This window comes from Larus michahellis, chromosome Z, assembly GCF_964199755.1.
Source record: "Larus michahellis chromosome Z, bLarMic1.1, whole genome shotgun sequence".
Taxonomy (NCBI): domain Eukaryota; kingdom Metazoa; phylum Chordata; class Aves; order Charadriiformes; family Laridae; genus Larus; species Larus michahellis.
The window spans coordinates 75,767,285-75,781,861 of record NC_133930.1 but is presented as its reverse complement, the minus strand read 5'-3'; positions in this window follow the sequence as shown (position 1 = coordinate 75,781,861).

Here is a 14,577-nt window from a genome sequence, read left to right as displayed (position 1 = left end):
CAGAGAGAGGTTGCCCCAAGCCAGCGCTTTAGGAGAACCCTCTTTGCTGCTCCGTAACAAACCCCAGCAATGCAAGGGCAAGCTAGTCTGTCCATAAACAAGTCTGTGAAGGTACGAGTTGGGTCTGGGAGATTCTTCTGTTTGGCTCTGCAGACTACCACAGAGCTACCACTGATGTGGGGATAGTGCAACGAGCTCAGTTTAAAAGCACAGACAGGGATTTTCAAGGCAGCTTGCAAAACCTGACCGCCTAGCTCTCTGCAGAGGACAGGGGATCCGAGTGAGCAGGGATCAGACCATGGAGCAGGTGATGAAGTAACCTCCCCATCTGGTTTCAAACACAAGGCTCCCTGTTCCTTCCATTTCAGATTACAAATTTAGGAAATGCTGGTGTTTAAGTCTTAAAGCCTGCATCCTAGATATCCCTGGGATAGATCCCAGCATTTGATTCAGTCGAGACATGAGCTCTGAACCTTCTTGTGACTGAAAATGCTGGAAGAATGCTAGCATACCTGGAGGAGGGTCAACCAGGAGGCAAAAGTGCCCTAAAGGTATTTTTTTTAACTGTTCATGGCTTTTAATGCAATGTCATGACTTGTGCATGTTTGAGTCTAGAATTACCGCTAAGCTTTGATACCAAAGCAATGCATTCAACCCCTGGTCTTCCAAAAATATTGTGTGCAACAAGCATGGTCTTTGTTGCTTAGAAGCTGTCCTCCCACATCAAAGCTCCAGCATTTAACCACAGATACAGTTGCACGCTGCAGGGTTTTAATGCTGAGTTTCACACCACAGATTTTTAATGTCTCCATGTATTCCCTCACTCGGTTCTTGAGTACCTCATGGTATGCATCTACTGTTACACACGATCCATTACACACAAAGAGTCACGTCAGAGCAGCCATCAATATGAAATCACGAAATGATGGAGAAAGAGGTGACCAAAGATCCCTCCAAAAGTTGACACAACTACTTTGGGACAGAACAGAAGTGCACATTTATTTCCTTGCCAGAGGATTAAGTGAATCAGAAATAAAATCAAGTTCACGTCACACTTTAATATGCTGAATGATTTAAAAAGACGTAACAAGTTCACACACTCAAAGCCAACTTAAACTGCTGGGCTTATATTGACAATTGTGTTAAACTGAAACAAAATGTAAAAAGCAGCAGGTATGAAAGAAATTGTTTGGGCTACTGCTGAAAACCTTGAAGAGTTGAAACTTTATTCTTTCTGGAAATGTACAGCAATGACTGCACCTCACCCCTCCTGGCTCTGCCTGAAGTGTGCGTTATTTCTGACTTTGTGCAAGCTAGGAATATCACTGAAAGCTACTCTCTCAGATTATTTCATTCCATCGATTTCCAGTTTTAGCCATAAGCAAGCCTTGAAAATTAAGGAGAAAAAAAAAGAGAAGAAATTGACTATTTTTGATCCTGAATGTAGTGCAGATTTGGAGAAGCTGAAAATATTGGTGCAGTGCCAAAAGGGTCCTTATTTCAGCAAAAGGCACTGGTCCAGACCTGACCTTAAGGGCATTGGGCCCAATCCTGTTGCCACTTAAAAAGAAAGTGTCTTATCTTTGCCAAATGCAAGCAGACAAATCCATGGCAGGAGCACTGAGATAGGAGAAAAATAGCAGGATATGTTCCTGATGGAAATGGAAAATGGTTGAAAGTCTGTGCACACACATAAACTGATATCTTCCTTTTTTGCTTCTCCGTCTCTTGCCTAAGGCCAAAATAACACAATGATCCAACTGGCAAATGGATCCCTGCTCTGTCTTTCAGTGGCAACAAACACAGACATCCTTTATCCAGAAGGTCTGACTTAAACGATAGGGCAGTCAGCAAAGCCAGCCAGGGACAGTTTTTGAAGACTGTGTTACAAAATAAAAAGATGAATGTATTAAGCAGCTTGGGAAACTTCACAATTGGCAAACTCCACACAGGAACTTACCACATGTTTTCCAAGAAAGAAAAAATATACACATATCTCCCCCTACAAAAGCCAGCAGCTTTATTGCTGCCTGGCTGCGTTGCACCAAGCCGGCACGGGAACGAGCTACGGCCATCGATCTGCTCGCTCCGCTTTGCACCGCGCTTCCGCGTGCACAGTGTGAAAATGAAACAGGAGAGGGAAAGTGAAATCCAGAGGTAACAGCAAGGAGAGGTAAGATATGGAAAAGTTAATGGAGCAGAAAGGTGTTGAAAGGACAAATGGCAAGGGTGTCCTGTTCCACCAGGCTCTGTAACATGGCAGATGGCTCAGGATCTCTATTATATTATTACAAGCAGATCACATGCAAGGGCTGGATCATCCATCCTGAGCAGCTCGATGCTTCATACTCCTTGGCCTTGTCTGTGCAAAGATTGTTTTTTTTCTTCTCTTTGGGTTTCCTGCTGTTGCTTTTGCTGATGTAGTTCAATTTCTGACAGCAAGAGAAAACACACTAGCACATGGCATTTAACCATCGTCCCAGCTAGATCTTCACCCTAAAGATTTAGACAGTGACTTGTTGGCCAAATCCCAGCTTTCACAAGACATAAGTCACGTCAGAGTGCATCGTTTGCCTGATGATTTGGATGTATTTGGATGAAGCACCATATATGGTGAAAGTGGCAAGAGAAGACGCTACCATTTCCAGGTTCTCCAAGCCCCGAAAAGCTTTACTGGGAAAAATACAACTGGAAACAAAAAAGACCATTATAACCCAATGTGGAAGTTAATGGTCTCCTGTATCCCCATGATTTCCAGGTGCTGGTGCACCAGAAACGTGTGCAGACCGAAGGGTGACGTGTGCCTGCTTTGTGGCTGGAGAAGCGGGCAGGGGCAGTGTGCAGCTGACACACCAGGGTCTCCTTCTTCAAGGTCCGGATGCAGAGACTGACCAGCTGTGGATGACGAGTGACACGCAGTGGAGGGGTCCGTGAGCAGAGGGGGGATGAAAGGCATGGTGTGGCTTAAAAAAAAAAAAAGCACCATGCCTCGTGCTGAACTTGAGAAAAGCCACACTGTGCAGCTGTGGGACCACTCCTCAGCAGTGCCCCTGAGCTTTCAGGGAGGGAAGGGACGGTGAACAAACAAAGGAGTCAGAAATAGACGGGGGAAAAATCCCCAATGCCTTTCTCAAGAGGAATTTTAGCTGAGAGCAGCATGAAACAAGAGTCCTCTCGTCAGTTTACAGTTGAACGCAAGACAAGTAGGAGGAAAAACCTGTCCCTTGCCTGCTCCCCAAAGAGGCCCAAGCACACCTCTCCTCCCAAACTGCAGCCCCCGTGCCAGATGTGCTATTAACTTCTCCCTCACCACAGTGGGTCTCTGAAGGTCCTCCCTGGCCAGCTGCATCCTTGGTGTTCTGCTGTGCTAACTCAAGATAGCTAGTCCGTAAAAAGCTGTAGTGCACCCAGCTGTGCATAGAAAAAGGTGGAAACTAGTTTACCCCCAAACACCTCTTCATGAGCTTTCCACAGAGAGTTTTCTAATAATCTGAACTGATGTGCAGAAAATCTGATGTCCTAATTGTGTGCTGGGGTTTTTCCTAGCTTTGTGAGCCAAGCTGTGAAAACTACCTTGTTGCCTTCTTTTATGTTCTTTCCTTCTGCGAAGATGGTCAGTCTGCTTTTACTTCACTGCAGAGGAGTGACTACAAGGCAGGGTAGGTTTAATGAGTTAGTCAGAGTTCAGATGCATTTTCCAGCGGCAGGGGCAGCTGGTTTTGTCATCTGGAGGAGAGTGTATCTGCTCCTGCCTCGGTGCCTGTCGGGCAGAGCGCCCCACCACTCCTGGCTCCGCGTTCTGCATTGCAACTGGCTGAAAACATCTCCTGCTTGCTGTCTTCTCATGACTATGTTGCCAATTTTCTCTTTCTTTATGGAAATTTTTTTTTCCTCTTTTAGAATAACTGGGGTTGTGAGATCGATTTTGCCTTCCTTGATCAGCATAAATTGTAATTTCCTTGGAGAAAGCTCCTTTGAAGTCAACGAATTGTGCCATGATCTCCAAATAAGTAGAGGCAGCAATTGCTTGCTGCAAAACTGGGAGTTTTGCAGATGAAGAAGGTTCAGAACTAAAACATAGGTCACCGTTTTCATTGAGGCTTACATACAAATAACTTACAAAATGTTATTAATGGGGGCTTAATAGATTGCCTTAGTCACTGGCAATCAATTTTTAAGGAGTCCAAAGGGGAACTCGTTGCCTGTAGCCATCATTAGTTCAGACTTACCTGAAATCCACCATGACATACATTAGGCATGAAACATTTAAAATATTGCATTAGCCTACAATAAACCTTTTCCAGCAGAACTTTCATGCAAGTTATGACTGAAGCTGTTCCAGAGTGCATGGTGCCCTTCCTGTCTGGACAAGTATTTAAAGTGTCCTGCAGAATGGACCTAGGCCGCTAGGATGACACAGGAGAAGGTGAGCTACCTTTCCTGTAATGTTCTCCAGGATAGTACCTCAGGTTTGGGAAACTGAAAAGTGACTTTGATGGGGCTGTCTTGATTTATAGGAATTGTGGTTGTAGCCCTGTAGAATTTTTTCACTAAGAGGAATGGGGATTATTATTAAACCTGCTAATGATTTCCTCAAGTTTTAATTTCAAGGCATGTGGCTCTAAGGAACAACTTGGTATGGGGTCATTCTGGTTTTTTGCCTTCTTCAGAGTCACTTTGGGAACAATTTTTCATCTCTGCATATGGTTGTACCACTGTAACATGATAAAATTCCCATACCAGTTCTTCACTCAGAAAATTTATTTCTGACTACAGGGCCTCTGTGACTAGTCAAAAATTCCTCCCAGAACGGTTTTGTGGAAAACAGTTGCCAGCTCAGAGAGTTTTGATTCATTAACCAGACTGTTGATGGAAGTAGGCTGGGAATAGTCTTGAATGAATTGTATGAAATAACCCCCAAACTTTCCATATTATTTGAACAGTCCCTGTGTGCACACAGACACCCTTCTTCTGCCTGGGACGGCAGGAGTGACTCCATATCTGCAAACAGGACAAGCTGGTTCTCCTTGCCCATGTCACAATTACCAGCTCGTTCAGTCCCACTAAAACCAGTACAACCAACTGCCACAGATGACCAGGCCAAAGGAATCTGATAAATGGGAGGATATTTGTATTAGCATTTACACAGCTATTTCTTCTGCTGTTGCTGCCTCTTTGTTAATAGCATACAGCTACAGAAAAGGAAAGTTTATGAGCTAGAAAAGGGAGAAATTCTGATGTGCGTGAACAAAATGAACAGAGCACTGTGAAAAAAGGGGAAAAACAAATGGCCAGGAAATACACATCTATCATGTATCTTCTCAAACTCATGTTAACTGCTCCCCACAGTCCTAACTTTGTTTTTTCCAGCAAGATTATTTCAAGTTGTGGAATCCAGAGAACACCAGAAAACATCTTGCCTGATTCATGTATTCACTGATCCAATAGACGGTTTTATAATTGAATCAATGTCCTTGGAGGAGTAACTGTATATTTGTCCAAATGCATTTTAAAGGGCTTAGCAACAGATTGAGACAAAACTTCATATGCGACGCTCCACACCACCAAGTATGCAGCTCATGAGTTTAGCATGCCATTTCTCTGACAGCAGATTTCTTCCCTCACTTTAACATGCAATGATAGGCAGATCAGAGCCTCCCAGATATTTCTTTCTGTAGGGTGGGTTCATTTAGGAAAAAAAAAATATAAAAATTCTGCTATGATCATTACACATGTGCAAAAATCCAAACTTCTATTTTTTCCTGCTGAAGCAAATTCTCAAAACATATCCCTTGACTCTAACCCAACAGATCTAAATTTGCTGCAAAATTCTTAGTGGTGCCCAGGGGCTTTCTGTAAACTTAGGACTTTATGGTGCTAGGTGCTTCAGAACCATGCAGAAAAGAGGAAGTTTTTGCCCCACATCTATGACAACATGCGACTGGTGGGGGGATACAAGAGGGCAGGGAGAGAGAGGAGAGAGCAAGATAGCAATATAAGTGTGTTTTCATGCAGACAAGTGCAGCTGACTTGTTGAGATTGCCATCAGAAGTCAACTTTCTGCAGATGTGTTTCTTCCTCGTCACGCAAACTGCTTCTGCTCTCCTCCTGGCACTTGGACACAAAGAGATGCTGAGACTGGATGTTCCTGAGGAATTAAGCTTGGGACATCCAGAGCTACAGTCGAGAGCTTCTCTCACCAGCCTGAGAGGTGAGCTCAAAATGGAGAGAGGTGTACCTTAAGTAGAAGTTCTGAAAGATAGTAATATTGGGTATTGCTTCATCTTCAGGTCCTGCTCTTGCAGATGGTGTGACCCCAAAATGGAGGAAATTTGCTAAGGGGAAGAAACATGGAGGAGCATTGGTCAAAGCAGGTAATGCAACACGGAGCAGAACTGACTGGAAGAGCATTGCTAAGTCAGGAAGCGCTTGGGAGATGAGAAGCATGGTCAAAGAGAGATGAAGAGAAGGTCAGGTGGAGAGGGAAGGGCCTTGTTATTTGGCAGCAGAGATGAAGCAATCAGCATCTCCAGCTCGTGGAAAGTGAGGAATTCTCCTCTGTCTTTGTGGAGGACACTTTGCATCTGCGATGGTCAAGCTACCTTTTAGCTTCCTTGAGTTTTTTCCAGGCAGTTAGATTTTTCCAGATCACCCCTAGATATTTTTCAGAGAAAAGGTCACTTAATAACACCCCTTCTTGCAATAATCCATCCCACAAGAATTTCCAATAATCCCTTGGCTGTCGCATTGCTGAAATATGGATTTTCCAGCCGCGGGAAGACTTGTTAAGGCAAGCAGCCCCAAATCCTGGGATAGCTTTTTACAGCACAGCTCACACACCTATGGTGCTTTGCACAGTTTCCTCAGAAGCACGTTTTGATTCACTTCAAGATAATTTAGAAGATAGGCTAGATGATTAATATGCCTGTTCTGGACACAGAGCTAAGATATGCAATGTTAATGGATTTCCAGACTCCCGTTTCACCACAGAGACATGACAGCTGTGGATGAAGAGATCCTCCTGCACCAACACACAAGGTCTGGTGTGCTCCTCACAAGCTCTGCAGGCATTACCATCTAGGGTGACTGGCATCCAGAAACATGCTCTATAAAGTGCTTTGGGCCCCCCTCTAGGGTGCAAGGACTTCTCATTGGAAGAGGGTGACATTTTCTCCTTGCTGCACTGAGATCTATTTTTTCCTCTTAGGTGCCCCAGGACAGATGCCTGCCTGCATTTCCCCTTCTTCATTCTGCTGGTAGATCAGATTTCAGTTGGGATTACAAGCATTTCCCGACCACTGGTGTTTGGGTTGTCTTCGCATAGGAGTTAAAAGCTATTTCCATCCCATAGTAGCCAATGAATGACACTTTTAAAAAAGAAAAAAAAAGAAAAAATAAAATTCATTGTGCTGGTTTTGCTGTTTTCCTCTCCTGTAGTGGAAACTGTCATTCCTTCTAGGGAAATGCAGCTGACACGCTGTTTCCATGCTTTTGTTTGTTAGTCTTTGTGTTTATGGCTTGCAGAAAGGGCTGGATCTTTGGCCTTATGCCCTTAAACCCTCTTGTTTCTCCTGCATGGTGCAGACCAGTGCCATGGACCCTGGCATGGCAGAGATGGAGCAAGGTCGGGTCCGGCGGGTGTGCTCTTGGGGCCCCCTCCTCGGGCAGGGAGATCAGCCCCCAGGGACACGGCATCCAACCAACAGTACCACATCTCCAGCACTTCCACCCACAGGGGCATCAGGAGACCTGTGACCAGCGGCTCACACAGCTCCTAGAAATGCTGCTTCTGGTTCACCCACAGCGATGTATGAGTCTCCCAGCTCTCCAAGTGCTACTGCTTTTAACTACCTTTTAGCCACCAAAAGCTCTTTTTCCAGCCAAACCTTGAGAAGTGTCATTCTGAAAGGGATTGCTGTGTCATAAATCATTAGAAAATACAGTGAATGAGACAACCCCCCCAGTTATCCACGAAAAGGCAAATGAATGGCACAATCAGTATTGGCTGCTTCTTTTTTCTTCCATTTGTCAGGTTTTTTTCTTTTCTTTAGCTTTTGAAAAATAGTGTGCTGCTTGGATGATCTCCTCTAGGCAATGATCACATAATACTTTTTAAATTGGCTAGGTGTAGGGGTTTATTAACAGTGTTACACACCAACACATAAGAACACTTTAAGGTGAGTTATCGTATCAGCTGAGGTTACCAACAGGATTTTGGTCTCAACACATTGTTTGAGCTCAAGGAATTCTGTCAAGGCTTTGTATATTGCCAGAGGCTCAGCACTGGCAGACAACCAGCAGGACGGGATTTGCTTAAAGATCACCAAGACTTAGGAGTGATGCCTACAAAGCAGAGTGGCACAAGAGTGATGTGCATGAAGCAGGAAGACAAATGCTGCCTTTCAGCAAACAGTGGAGCTATTCATCTTAGACACTGGTTGGTCCCCTCATGGTGAAACTGCTTGTACCTATCTGCTCACCTTCCACTGAAAGACTGGCTCTGAGTAGGATTTTGAGGGGACATCATCTCCTTTTTGGCAAACCAAGAAGAAATGGACCAGCAACTGCATTTTTGCTGCTGTTTGGGTTTACATTAGTGAAACCTTGGCTTTTGTGACTACCACTGAAGCCTACAGCGTCATAACATATCACTGGCTACAGATAATCAGAGCATGGAGCATGGGAATTTGAGAACTGCCCAGGGTTGGGCTAATTCTTTTTCTGAAGCCATCGTGAATTTTAGCATCGATTTCAGAGACAGTGTTATGGAAAACGACACCTCAGGAACTATAAGGAAGTTGTTTTAAACAAATGCATGAGAAAGACATTCACCTGGGTGCAAAAAGCATATGCACTGGTTTGGAATATCCAAGGCAACAGTTCTCAAACCACTTTGTAGTAACACCACTCCCTGGATCAGACACACAGAAAACTCTCTGTCTATGAGGGCTCTGCTTTCAGTTTCCATTTCCTCTTTACAGCCCCCACACTTCCTTTTTCCAATAATTTCTCCCTTCCTGCTTTTAACACCTCTCCATACTGTGAATGTTGTCATGCCATCCCTTTCCTAGAGTCATCATTCAGCTCAGTTCTAGTCTTCCCACATCAGCTACTAGTGCTCATTCACAAAATAATAAGAAATGCAGTCAGCGCTCCTAGCGTGTCTGTGCTAACATATGATGGATCATTTCTGGAAAGACCTCCAGCAGCCCGTCCTCATCCAACTACGTTACTTCTATTCACTCTCAGAGTTTGCTGTTTGTTGCTTTGGAGTTTGCTAATGGCCAGTGGTGAGAGCAGCTCTGGCTCCTCAGCCCTCCTGCTGCAGCTGGAGATGGGAGAGGCACTTTCTGAGATTTGTAAGGGCTGGCGATACACTGGGTCCTGCCTTGCAGCTCCTAGGAATAATCCTTGGAGGTCAAAAATGCTAGGTATTTTCTAACGACAGCCCTGTCTTCATGCCTGGAGCTGTGAGCATTCCCCAGCTGTTTAAGATCATCCCTTTTGGCCAATAAAGCATATGCCAAAAGCATCCTTCAGCTGCTCTCCTATACATTCCCTAAGCTTTCCACTCTCCCCACCACCCCATGACCTCTGTTTATTATAAACATCACAACACAGTGAGGATTTTTGCACGAGGGAGTGAGTTGCCCCTTGGCAGATGTACAAACTTTGCAAACACCTCCTGAGAACAAAGACAAATTGGAGGCTTTTTTTGAACAGGTGACGAAGGGACTTACACGTCAAACACTGCACCTATATTTCTGGTTGTCCTCATTTTCACTCTTCTTTTGGATGTCAACTTATTTGCTGAAAAATATATATCCTAAAGAAAATCACTTTGTCTACCAGTGTAAAATTTATAGTAGCTGGGTACCCAGTTAGGTAGCAGATAAAATCAGCAGATATGTAGTTTTATCCTCAGTTCTTTTTTTGATTCTGAGAAGAACAATGGATAGTGAGAAACCTTTGAGAAATTGTAAGGTAAATGCTTTTTAGTAGTTAGCTTCCAGCAACATGATTTTTTAAATGTCCATAGGGTTTAAAAGGAGCTGCAGGAAAAGCAGGTTGCTTCATTTACACTGAAACCCTACCTTTGAGAATATGAACAAGCCACGTGTCTCTTGCCAAGGTTACCCTCGGGTTGCCAGGTCTCCAAGCACTCACACTTGCTTCTACAGGCAGGATAATGTGCCAGGGAACAAGCATTTACCCCACTGGGTATGGATCATTACCTGAATTCAGAGCTTCAGTTTTTCAACAACTAGAAAACTGTCTTACTCCTGACCCTGAGAAGTGTCCGAAACATATATGACAGGAATGGCCCACAGATTTTAGTGGCAGGTTTGTAGGAGGTGATGGTTGGATGGGAATGTGCCTCTGAAACACATTTACAGAGTCAGTTTAGGAGGATTCTTACTGGTTGTGAAAAAGATTTAGTTTTTCCCCATCATTAGCTCCAATTCTATCTGAGATGTTCAAAATAATGTGGAAGCTTTTGTTTGGAAATCTCAGCCACTGCATCAGTGTGATTTCAAACTAAGAACATGATTTTTACCGCAAAAAAAAGCAAAAGCAAAAGTGTTATGAGGAAAACGATAAGGACAGTAGGAAATCCAGGTTCAAAGCCAACTATTATCAGTGTCCCGCAGTCACACTTGTAGCCCTCCATGCCCTGATCACTTGCTGTCACAGAGACAGCCCAGAGACTTAATATCAGTCCTTGTCACAGGGAAACTTCACCCCTGACCTGAATATTAATATGGACTTTAGCCTTTGTTTTTATTTTCAGGGATTACACATTGTCACAGGCAGGTTTAACTCCAAATTGAAAGAGAGTAGAAGCAGCGCCAGGTTTTGGTCCTGGTTTTCTAGACATGCATCTGGAGATGCTTTTCTGACTGCAATAGACATTTACAGAGAAATGAGACCAGATCATGATTGTATAGATAACAGTAGCACCACTTTCAGTACTGCATCCCATGTGGCCCTGGAAGCAGCTTAGATGATCTATTTTAGTAACAATTGAAAACCATAACCTGCAACATCTGGTTTTCCCAGGGTATGCCATCTGCAAAACTGCAAAAAAATTAATGATCTTATTGCAGAAGTAGTTCCCACCAGTGTACTGAACACTGTAGCCAACCTGACAGAAACTTCATGCAAGAGGAATGCTGTTGCCTGTCTGAAGAGCGTTTGTTTGCTCTAATGGACAAATGCTCTTATGAAATGGACACAAATGGTTGGCATTGTGCATTCCAGTTAAACCACTGGTGTGGCACCTTCTTTTCTGCCTCCAAGGAGATGTCCAAGGACTGACCTGGTATTGGCATCCTGAGCATCCTGAATCATAGAATCATAGAATCATAGAATTGTTGAGGTTGGAAGGGACCTTTAAGATCATCGAGTCCAACCTTTAGCCTACCCTGACAAGAGCCACTTCTAAACCGTGTCCCTCAGTGCCCCATCTACCCTTTTTTTAAACACCTCCAGAGATGGTGAATCCACCACCTCCCTGGACATCCCGAACATCCCACCTTGAGGCGTTCTGCTGGGCAGAGTGGGAAGATCTGTGCTGGCTTTACCCAAACCTCTCTAAAGTCAGCAGGACATCCTTTCCATCACCTTTAGAGGCCTGGGAGAAGGCAGCAGACTCATAAACTCAATGATTTTTCAAAATTACTAAAATGAGAAGGCTTGCTTGTGCCCTGAGATGACTGCACTCTGTAACTTCAGTTATTGTAGAAGGAAGGCCCTTCCAATTGCACCAACCTTGTCACTCTCGGATGCCATATTCCCAATTCAGTTATGCTTGCACTTGCAGGGGAAAATTCATGCTCTCTACACAGAGATGTGAGCACTCTGCTGTGAGGATGATTTCAAGCCACATCCTTCAGCTTGGCTGAACTTGATTGTTACAACAAAATTCAGAAAGAGAGTGTCAGGCTGATTGTTTCAGCAAAACACAGCTATGGCCATGGCCTTGGCTCTGGTGAGGGAAACCAGAAGCACATTTCCAGCTGTCATAAAGGGGAGGAAAGAAATAAGCCCAACTAAACCCAACACAACAGGAAACAGAGGGACTGGAAGCTGGATGGCTTGGGTACAAAGTCCAATGGAAACCAGCCCCAGCAAGCTGGCAGCTGGCCCACAGAGGGTCAGTTCTTCATGGTCACCGGAGCCCTTCTCCTCCCCGGATGAGACATTTCATCTTGATATTTATGAATGAAATCTCTTAGTTGCCCTTGGGGAATTACCATGCATGAAAGGATCATAGACCCAGGAGAGAAAGCCAGGGAAAATGGCCAGGGAAAAGTCAGGTCATGTTTTTTCATAGGGTGTTGTGGATTTATGCTCCCATACAACAGCTGTCTCACCCGCTAGTGAATTTGATGCTGTAGGTTCCAGCCAAGATCCTCCATAATGGACCTCTTGTTGTCAAGTCAGTCTGCTCTAACAAGTGTCGCTCTGTGCTGTTAGTCATATTTTAGAGCTTGTTTTTCCGGCAGAGCCCATTCCCTCCTCTCTCCTCCCAAGCACCACAGGCTCACCTTTAACAGCACTCCACAGGTCCACGTGGTCCCATGGATTTTCCATAACCCTCCTCAGCAGCTGTAAGGGTCTGGGTTTGCTTAAATGATAAACCTGCTGACTAACTCAAGCCTTCCAGATTTTCAGGAAATACAGCCATTTCCTGCTGGACACTACTTCAGCATCCTACTTTTCAGCAGGTCCTTTGATGGCTTCCTCATCTCCAGTCCTGCAGAAAATCAAGCCTTGCAGTCCCATTAGTTTTTTGGCTGTGCTCCAGCAAAGCTTAACCGCTACATTTAACTTTTTCTACATTTCTCCGCCTGGTTTATCATCACTGAACATATATTTCGCCTTCTTCCTTCATTACTAGTTTCTGGTGTCCAACTGCGTTCTGATGTAATTCCCTCTTTCTGCTTTCCTGTCCGAACTCTTCTCCAAAGAATGAGGTAAGTACATTACTAACGAGCTCACGCCTGAGTTGACAGTGAGTCAGCTGGGTGACTGAGTTACTCAACTGAGGGACTCTTGAGTCCTGCCCCAGAAATGGCCTCATTTCCTAGTGGAAATGCTCTCCCATGGTGGTGTTCATTTATTGCTCTGGGTTCTGCAAAAACACATTACAAAGAGGCATTCCCCATTCTGTGGAATTCAGGGTGGAAAGGGAGCAGAGGGAATAAGCCTATTACCTCTCACTGAAATGAAAAACTTAGATACTGAGGAAATTGCCGAGTCATACACAGCCTGTGGCAGAGCCAGGCATCATTCCTGTCTTCGGAGTCTTGGCACAATATTTTACTCAGTTGGCTGTATTTCCTCTCTCTTTTGATTATTCTTTGCAATTGTTGACTGTGTCCTGTGTCCCCGGGTTAGAGGCAGGACCAGAAGGGAAGGCATAGGATGGAACAGCGACCGGACCGCTGCATCATGTCGTGTGGTGGCCTCGTGTGTGAGCACTGAGCCCAGGGAGAGGGTCACGCACCGGGACCACAGCCATGGCGTTCCATGGCCGGCTGCGAGGGCACATCCAACCGCGAATGGGCTGGGGACGGTTAGGGAAGAAGGAGGAGGCAGAAGCCCACAAAGCCCGGTGGTGTGATTGCAAAGGCTCATGTAGCTTTATTGATGAACAACTCTTTGATGAATGACTGGGTCTGCTTTGTTTTTCATTGCATGCTTGACTTGTACACAGTGTTAACTAATGAAATCATGGTTTTCTTTATTAAAATCACACGTATGTCACTGTTAGTTCATAGCAAACAGCACGGCTTCATAGTAAATTTATACACCGTGTAATTTTTTTCCACTCTTAATGAAAAACACACTGTTTTGTTTGGATCACCTCCAGACTTATCAGTTATGGAGTTACACATTGAAGGTGGAAGCATGTGGGAGGTTGCCTTAACCAACATTACTAGCAAATCCACTTTCTCTGAATATTGGCTGCTCTTTTACTTTGTTTGGATGAAGAGTAATATTTTCAAAAGTGTCTGAGCTACTTAGGAGCCCATGGCCTACACCAGAAAAATTTCACTGGTGCATGCTGGACTGGATGTGATGTTTTTCCTTCAATGGTTGCACCTTCACACAGTAATACAAGGCACTGGAACAAACGGGTCTTTTACTAGTGCATTTTCTTTTGATTCCTGGACCAGAATAACCTGGACTGGCACAAGAAATGGTAGACTAGTACAGATACATTGACGCAAGCGGAGTTGTGTCTCTTCCATTGTACCCAGCAAAATGAATGCAGCCACATTTGTGAGTGACTTAGGCCACTTGGGAAGAAAAGTCCTTTTGGCTTTCAGCCAGAATATTCTACCAAAACACTACGCTTCCTCAGCTATGCAAACACTTTGGGGAAACGCTAGCCTTGCAAGTAGACAGAGCACTAACATTAAAAAAAACCCAAAAAACTGTGCTACAAAGGTTTTCTTTTATACCACTGTGCACTGAAAAATGGGTAGAAAAAGCAGGAACTTGAATTTTACATAGATGACTTAGATGTTTTTTCTTCTGCCACTGCCTGGTGTCTGCTCACTAATA